Source organism: Thermobia domestica, chromosome 13 (genome assembly GCF_964235325.1).
Source record: "Thermobia domestica chromosome 13, izTheDome1.hap1.1, whole genome shotgun sequence".
NCBI lineage: Eukaryota > Metazoa > Arthropoda > Insecta > Zygentoma > Lepismatidae > Thermobia > Thermobia domestica.
Genome location: NC_137466.1, coordinates 16,061,848 through 16,070,677, shown reverse-complemented (window position 1 = coordinate 16,070,677; position 8,830 = coordinate 16,061,848). Strand labels below are relative to the sequence as shown.

Sequence of the window (8,830 nt, the reverse complement as noted above, 5' to 3'; positions counted from 1 at the left end):
TGCATCTACTTGAGATAAGGCGAAACTCAAAGTTATAGCATGGCACCAGTAATCTTAATTTTAGCAGCCCGAAAACACTCCCTCGTGTACAGATCACACTAATTTTCCGGATGGAATGATGGAGGTAAATAAATATCAAAAGTTCCAGGTTTGTTTTAATACCGCACGATAATATAATGTGTTGAAAACAGATTTTATGAAAAAAAAAAAAAAAAAGGAATAAATGGATTTGATAATTTGTAAAAAAAAGTGATAGTGCTTAAGTGAATTATAAGAAAAAGCCTTGAAAAGTAATCAAGAGGAACCATTAATATGTTTTTCCTTTGTTATAATAACTTGTCCTAAGGGACAACGGTGATAGAAACTAATGAGACTTTATAATTGAAAAGAAAATCATAAAGCACTTAATTTGAAATTAAACATGATAACATTTGGTAATATAATGGGGATTCAGGCTGGCACAGGGGGAGAGTGAAAACGGAGGCAACAGAGACATTTTTTTTTAGCCATGTGCAAAGAGATTAACCTTGGACTTCGGGTGAGAGGTTACCATATACTCATGTGAGTTTCAATTGCTACCACTTGTAAAGTTAGCTAAGGAAGACAGTCTGAGCATAGTTTTAGTTTCCTAGCGTCAAGTAACTCGTATATGCAAATAGCATCGTTAATATCATCTTGTATGTTAGAATTGTCTTTGTGTAAATAAAATTATAATTAAGCATTTCGAGGTAAAACAGGTTCTTTTACTTAGCTTCTACAAAGAGAAGATTAGAACTTACCTCTTATGCACAGATACGACAGCGTGGGATACTGTCGGTCAGTAAATAATATAATCTGAAGTCATCCACCATACGTAACTAAATATAATTGATTAATCATTTTTATTAATCAATAAATAGTTGTTTGGTAGATAAACTCATATTATTATTATTATTATTATTATTATTATTATTATTATTATTATTATTATTATTATTATTATTATTATTATTATTATTATTATTAACAATAATCAAATAATAATAATAATAATAATAATAATAATAATAATAATAATAATAATAATACCAAATCATTTAATTGATGCTATGCATTTGTTCAATGTCGCCATAATCAATGGAAATCAATTACTTAGTGTACGAAGACTTTTTTCGTCCAACACAAGTGTAATGTTTTGCTGCAGTGCATGTTATTTGTAAGTATGTATATCATATTTTAGTATGACTTTCAACATTGAAGCGAATGGGAATGCCGACTGATTTTCTATTTTTCTGGTTGTTTGTCAAAAACAAAGGAGATAACTAGATAATGGACAGAGGTTAAAATGAATGTCCAGGTGGCGAGGTCAATGCAAGCATCCCACAGATTTCCGTGAATTAGATCTTCCTGTACTTCAAACTAAAACGAGTGGAGCTATTTTATTCGGAACGCAACGGTATTCTGCAGTTCGTAACTTCGTTGTCGAAAGATGTTTCGGAAGTAGTTTCACTTGTAGCCACAGGCAACTCAGCGTTTGTCGACCTATAATAGCATCATCTGTGTGGGGGACCACTAGGGGGCCAAGAATTTAAGCAAGGGGGCCTGGTCCCCCTTGGCCCTCACTTGGCTCCGCCACTGATGGTGTCCATGGTTCGATCCCAGCTTGTAATAAGTGGGCTTTGTGGTGGAAAAACGCATTGTAGTGGGTTTTTTCGGGGTTCTCCTGTTTCCTCCCACTTTCTTCATTCCACCATTTCATTCATTTCTCATGGTCACCATATCCCTTAGCCTCGGTGCAGAATCGAGGGTCCTTAAACTGAATATTTCATTTTATTTCACCAAGCCCAAGGACACCGATACAAGAACAAGATAAAGATTGGATATGCAAGACGAAGTGCATAATAATCTTGCTCTTGGCCTTGTTTTGGTGATCACCAAGTAGCGATGAGCGTATTTTCTTGCTTTCCGTATAGTATGAAAGACCATAATCAAAATCACACTTGGTCTTCATTTGTACCGATGAGGCGAGCATTCTTGGCTCTTGTATAGCATGAAAGATAACCAAGACTACGAAATGCAGGACCAAGACTTGACTGCAAGACAAAGGATAAGACGCAGTATTGATGACCACGACCCAGGGAGCGAATTGTTTGAATTTCATTTGTTGGGCTGAAAGTGATGAAATAAAATTAGTACTTTATAATTAATTATCATACTGTATTTTTCTATTTTAAATTAAAAAATTCATATTATGTATCTTCTTACGTGCAACTATATATACTGTAAAATACGTTTTAATTACCTTAGAAAGAAAAATCAAAGTGGCACAGGTCCCGGAATCATAGGAACCTATTTTGGAATGAAAGTTGAAGGGTTGGAAAAAATCACTGTCGTGACTCTCAATTTTGTCGTCTCAATTCAAGTCTCAATTTTGTATTGGTGTTATGCTAATGCGAATGTACAGTATTGGAACACTCGACTACTCACTGCATTAGAAGTAGAAGTCTCTCAAAGAATAATTTTATCATGATATCAAGAATAGAACAGAATTCAGTGGTTATTTTGAAATATATATATATATAAAGGAATTATTACAACAAACTAGCAATATACATTAATTCTTGTCCATATTGGAAGTTCTAATAATAGTATGATCTTTAAAGCATGTTAAAACTATTATTTAAGGCACTGAAAGTAAATTTTATTCACAGTTTATGAGGCTAAGTACTTTTCATCACTAAAAATACGGGAATGAAATGTTACTTTTAAAGTGATTGTTCTACTACAGTATTCGACTGAATCCCCACTGCTGTGTTTGTTTTAAGATAATGTGACTAGACTTTCTCAAATTTCCAAGATACTTGGTTAGTAATTTCCTTCTGCTTTAGGAAACAAACTTATTGTTTTGGGTTACACTGCGTCAAGGACCAACGAAGTGAATTTTTTTTTTCATCTTAAAGACAGTTTAAATACACATTTTCAAGAAATTGCTAAATTTTCATCTTCTTTCTTTAAGGCTTACCAAGGGAGTCCATTGCTTCGGGTTGACACGTAAAGAGAGGGGGAACTCGCGTATAGGTTAATATATACTTTTACGAAAGATAAGGGTTTTTAAGACTATTTTTCAGGGTTAATATTAACCTGCGGAAAGGGGTAAATTCATTCCATTTAAAAAAAAAATGAAGAAAAGATTAACGAAAGTAACTAAAACTTATGTCTATTTTCATGAAACTTTGTGCGTGCTTCCTTCGAGACTTTCCAATAAAGTATATCATTTAAGGCTGAAATCAGTTAAAACAAAAGAAATTCCACATTAAAGTATAAAAGTCATGTAAATATATAGTATATTTCCCAGAAATTATCAATTTTAAATTAGAGGCAAGATTGTGAAATCATACTTTCTAGTAAAATAATTAAGTATATCTTCTCTAGAAGCTAACAGAAATTTTAGTAAAAGTTTATACATTTTAATGGATATAACGTATGTTTTATTATTATTATTTATTCGCGCTATCTTCAAACAATAATAAGTATATCTTTCTTATAAAATATCATTTTTTGAATCTTCGGTAAACACCGAATTTGAGGCAGTATACTTTCTATTTTCTCTATTTTCGTCCAAGCATTATAATCATTTACACTGGTTGGGTTCCAAATCAGTTCATAGTGAGAAGATAAATATATCTCATAATTTTAAGTTATATTCCACCATAAATTTCGTGAATTCGTAATTTTTTCAAACATATCCTCTTGTTCCATTTTAGACTTTAAAATTACTTATTGTTTGGAATTGAAATTTATCATAGGTAAGGAGTGAAATATACAGTATCTTGGAAAAAGAATGTTTCGCCATAGAAGCATGCCACTTCTACTAAAGATTGAAGAGATATAGGGTCAAAGGTCAAATTTCGATTTTTTCCTTATGGGATTGCAATGCTAAATTCTGAAAGAGCCTGGAAAAACATAAATCGAAGTGATAACAAAGAAAAAGCTATATGGTATGATTCTATGTCGCAAGCCGGCCAAATATGCGTCAATCAAGTGTCAAGGTCAGAGGTGACGGTCAGATCAAGGTCACAGGTCATCTTGAGAACCCATTTGAATACAATGAAAACAACGCAATGTCCGTACTTCATCATGTCAAATGGGTTCTCAAGGTGATCTGTGACCTTGATCTGACCGTCACCTCTGACCTTGACACTTGATTGACGCATATTTGGCCGGCTTGCGACATAGAAAAATACCATATAGCTTTTTCTTTGTTATCACTTCGATTTATGTTTTTCCAGGCTCTTTCAGAATTTACCATTGCAATCCCATAAGGAAAAAATCGAAATTTGACCTTTGACCCTATATCTCTTCAATCTTTAGTAGAAGTGGCATGCTTCTATGGAGAAACAAAACTTATGTCCTTCGTCCAAAGTTACACCAAATTGCACGGCTTTACCTCATATAGTCCTGGATCCACAGTACATGCCCGTAAAAATTTGTAGGTGCACGGAGTTTTATTGATGCATCGTGTTCTTCGACCTATCGTTGTCTACTTTTTCTTGGGTAGACATCTCAATTATGGTTGCTTATCTCCACAGACGCCATTTTCCAATATGGCCGCCAAATAAGCAACCAGCATGCATAACTAAGGAACTAAGTCACCTAGGAAAGTCATCTTGGTATCGAATCTTAGGTTTTCAAAGTCAAGGAATTCAAATATTACCATGAAATTGCTATATATTGAAGAATTTTACATATTACAGACAAAAATACACTACATATATAGTGTGGGTCATTTTAATTCATCCACAGGATTATCTGGAAAGCTACAAACCGAAGCAAGATAATGTTTCAATTATATCTGTATACCACGAAGAGAGAGACATTTTGGTGTGCTCTTTATTACCACCAGATTAGCAGTGTTGCTAATCCAACACAAAGATGTATTTTTTCAAATGTCACTACATCAGGTTATTACAAATGTCAATTCTACATTAGAAAGAAAACAAACAATATCACACTTATTGTTCAGTTTTGTAAACTAACGACGCTACAGTATCACAAATATTAAAAACAACCAAACTTTGAAGCTTTCCAAAATAATAATAATAACAACGCAAGTGAAACAAACAGGACAATGTATATCGAATGAACCTTAGTGTCAAATACTATCATTATGATCTGACGAATTTCGAATAGATGGAAACAAAATTATAAGAAATTAAAAAATGGAGTTTTTGAAAATGCTTTATACCGAAAACAAAGTTGATATACAAAATAGTTTAAGGATTACAATAAATGTGAAAGCAGTATATCAAATATTGTGCTATTAGTACCATCATGAATTAATATTTATTGATGGTCCAAAATATCATTAATATAAACAAATTAAACTATTAGAAAAGGTGCTGATGTGACTAAACAACTGAATATTCTTACAATATTTAACACACATAAACAACATTATACACAATATTTGAGCAATCACAATATTTATAGTCTCTAATATTATTTTGTCATGTTTGATGTATGCTAATTTTTCTGTCAAAATTTAAAATATGAATACTATATCTCATATTTGAGCAACTTTCTTATTTAAACTACTTTTTTTTTTTTTTTTTTTTTTTTTTTGCTAATACAGGTTAAAGATTACTTAATATGTGTCCAAATTTACAAGTCTAAAACAAAATGCATGTGACACAACTGAGAATTTTCACAGCACTTCTGACAAAGACAGTGCACTGTACACAACACTTGAAATTTCTTACATATACATTGTTTACAATTGTTTGTTTTGCAAGAACACACTCGCAATACAGCATCTGGCAATGGTCGGAAACACTTTCTGGTCTCAGGAAACCGTTTACTTCCTCCCATCCAAATTCCACAGGGTTTTCAGTAATGTGTTTCTTTTCTAATAACAACAGAGATTCTCTGATGACCAAGTTCGCGCCTCTAATGTGGCCTCGAATAGCAAATGAAGTGGGTGGCAGCTGGTGGGTTTACGCTCAATCGATGAAGTTCATAGATTAAAGCATCAAAAGTTTCACTTCAGTCGATCTGGCCCTCACTTTCGTTAAATATGTTTCTGCATTCCTTATGTCTTTAGCTGAGATACTACTGGTTTTAGCAACATGAAGAAGATAATTTATTGGTTGTGCATTCAGTGCTGCATTTTTGTACCTACTTTACTTACAGTGTTATTGCCAGTGAAAATGTGAGCGTTGAAGATGACGCTACTCATTTTGTCTCCAGGTGTATCATATAAGTGGTGAATAGGAATGAAACGACGCTTTTCTTCCACTCCAAACATACCCACAATTGCTTCAGCTCTTTACTACTTAAGGTTGCAAATATCTTAGAACCAAAACAACCATATCAGTATCATTGTACATCACAACAACTCGCTGCGTGCCGCTTTCAACTGCCCAGTACGTGTGAGGCACAATTCATTGGTCGGTTTCTTCAATCTTTCATGTGACCGTTTCAATATTAGTTACTTTCCCTTTTAAGCATACTGTAGCAGGAAAGACACTGTCGTTTATTACCATTCCGCTTATAACAAGAATTAAGTCTGTTGAAGGTTTTTCAAGTATCACTTTTTTTGGGGTTAATGCTTGCAGTTTTATTTTATTTTGAACGGTATTCCAGACGTTTTCAATTTGAATTGGTATGTGAGTCTGAGACTGAAGGCGAGCAAGATGAATAGATCCGGTGTTGTGTGATCGACGTACTCTCGCAATTTCTTTGAGTAAACTGTCAAAAATAAAGTGTTTTTCTTTGGCTGGGCATACTTTAGTCGTTCGTTCAATAACGGTGTCTATTGCTTTCCCAAAGTTCTTAAATAATGACATCTTCATCATTCTTATCTGCGACATAAAATCAACAACTACAGTAGTCCGTTCCAGAAATTCTGGATGAAATGTGTTCTTGTCGATTTTATCTCCAAATGTAACACTAACTCATGTTTTGTTGGTTCCCAAGATGCATCACCTTCAAACAACTGACTTGAATTTATGGGATCATGAGAGAGTATTTCTTCCATTGTCAAGCCTCTTTCTTTTCAATATCGATTTTCTTCTGAATCTGTGAAAAATTCCTTGCCTTGATGATGGTAGGTGTCACAGTTGTGTTGTTTATGATAAGACTTTTGAAGGCGGGGGACACAGGTTTTTCAATTCTGTTCGTCAGTTTCCTTTCCTTGATAACAAAGCGCTCTTTCCTAAACTTCTCATAGTTATGTCTCCCATCTCTTAATACACCTAAAAGTTTTGCCCTCACATCTTCAGGAACAATTTATTTTGTCACAATATTGTGTGTGTTTTGAATGGATTACCTTCTTCTATTATGAACTGAAGCAAACATGTGACATTAGAAGTGAAACTATTGACTTTGCTTCCCTGTTAATTGATGTTTCTTTGTGATTAATGTGCACTTGTAAGGTTGTTACAAACATTGACAATGGCGAGAACTTCGTGATAAATCAGTTGCCATTCAGTGACGTACTGAGTTTTACGCGTTTGTCCAATGATTCCTCTCGTACTTTTTGAGCTCGTTGGTTGTTTGTTCCAGTTTCATATCGGGGACTACTGCGTGTAATGGTGCACAATCTTTTCAGGAACTACAAACTGACCATCCAAGAACTTTTCATACAAGCAACTATTTCAAGGCGCTTCATTAGCTCCAAGTACCATAATCCATAACGTAAATAATTCAGGCAATTGAAATGCTCAAATATAGGGATTAATGACTCAACGGTCTCAACATGTAAATTCCAGTCTCCTTTGCGATCAGACATAAGGTTTCCTACAATGTTAGGTAACCTCAAAGTTCTTATTTCTCGATACATTCGTTCACAAGTCTTAAATAGCAGTCTCTTAATTGTTGATTTGAGCATGGAGGAATTTACACTTTTCTTTTTCTTTATTTTGCAAGACCAGTCAAAACTGATTTACTTCTTTGAGCAAATTGTTGTTTGCTTCCTTTTCGTTACTACCCCAGAAAGCATCCCAAATCATTTTCTCGAGTACATCAAAGACAATTAACATTCCTTGAAAGGCCTGAACATAATATTTTTTATTTAGTACACTTTAACTGAATTCACTCCGAAGATTTCTGTTTCAACCAGATCATCATCGAAACCGCTACCAAGGAGGCACCTCTTACCACACTGTAGAGCCACTTTTGTGCAATGAAACATTCCAAGCATTGGCAATACGCCATGAAATTCCTCGGGGTTACTGAGAACTATGTCCGCTACTGTATAGAACACTCCTTCGTCGCAGAAAACCGGAAGGTTGGGTTGTCTCAATTGTTGTCTCAGAGATTCAAATTTTTAAAGGGCAGTACACACAATAGCGTAATCAGTAACTGGGGAAGGAATGACTGACAGAAACCCAACTTGTTTAATTGGTGCAATCTTGGATGAAATTAAAGATTGTATACTGCTCCACATTGGTGATACAGGCTGAATGTCGCCTAAAAACGCACCACATCGAGTAAGAGAAATAACACTCAGTTTTTAGAGCACATGTGGATGCCTCATCAGATGAATGAATGCCAACATCCTCAGCTACTTTAAAGTTGTTCAAAAGAGCAGGTTTGATTGTACTCTTTCTTCGATTTAGTATTTTTTGACACGGTAGCTCACACTGAAGTTTACAAGTTCTCTTCATCAGTGCAGTTTGTGAAATGTTTTTTCTTTCTGTGATGTCTTATGTTGAAAAAGAGCCATGGCAGTATGATGACTTCCAAATTTACCTGAGAGCGATGACTTGTCCTCAAAGTCGAAGTTGTCAAGAGTTTTTATTGTGAAATCTCTTAAGTTGAAATGACTTGGTATCTACGTGTCAGCATTGAA

General features: G+C 34.3%; 1 protein-coding gene across 1 annotated transcript in view; it reads left to right on the top strand.

Annotated features, from left to right (window-relative positions):
* Positions 1-445: 445 nt before the first annotated feature.
* The window catches only part of LOC145669133 (trypsin-2-like), a 106,127-nt gene continuing 97,742 nt past the window's right edge, over positions 446-8,830 (top strand). Inside the window, exon 1 of the mRNA XM_081737479.1 lies at positions 446-561. The gene's annotated coding sequence lies outside the window, so the exon portion shown is untranslated. The remainder of the gene's footprint in view (positions 562-8,830) is intronic.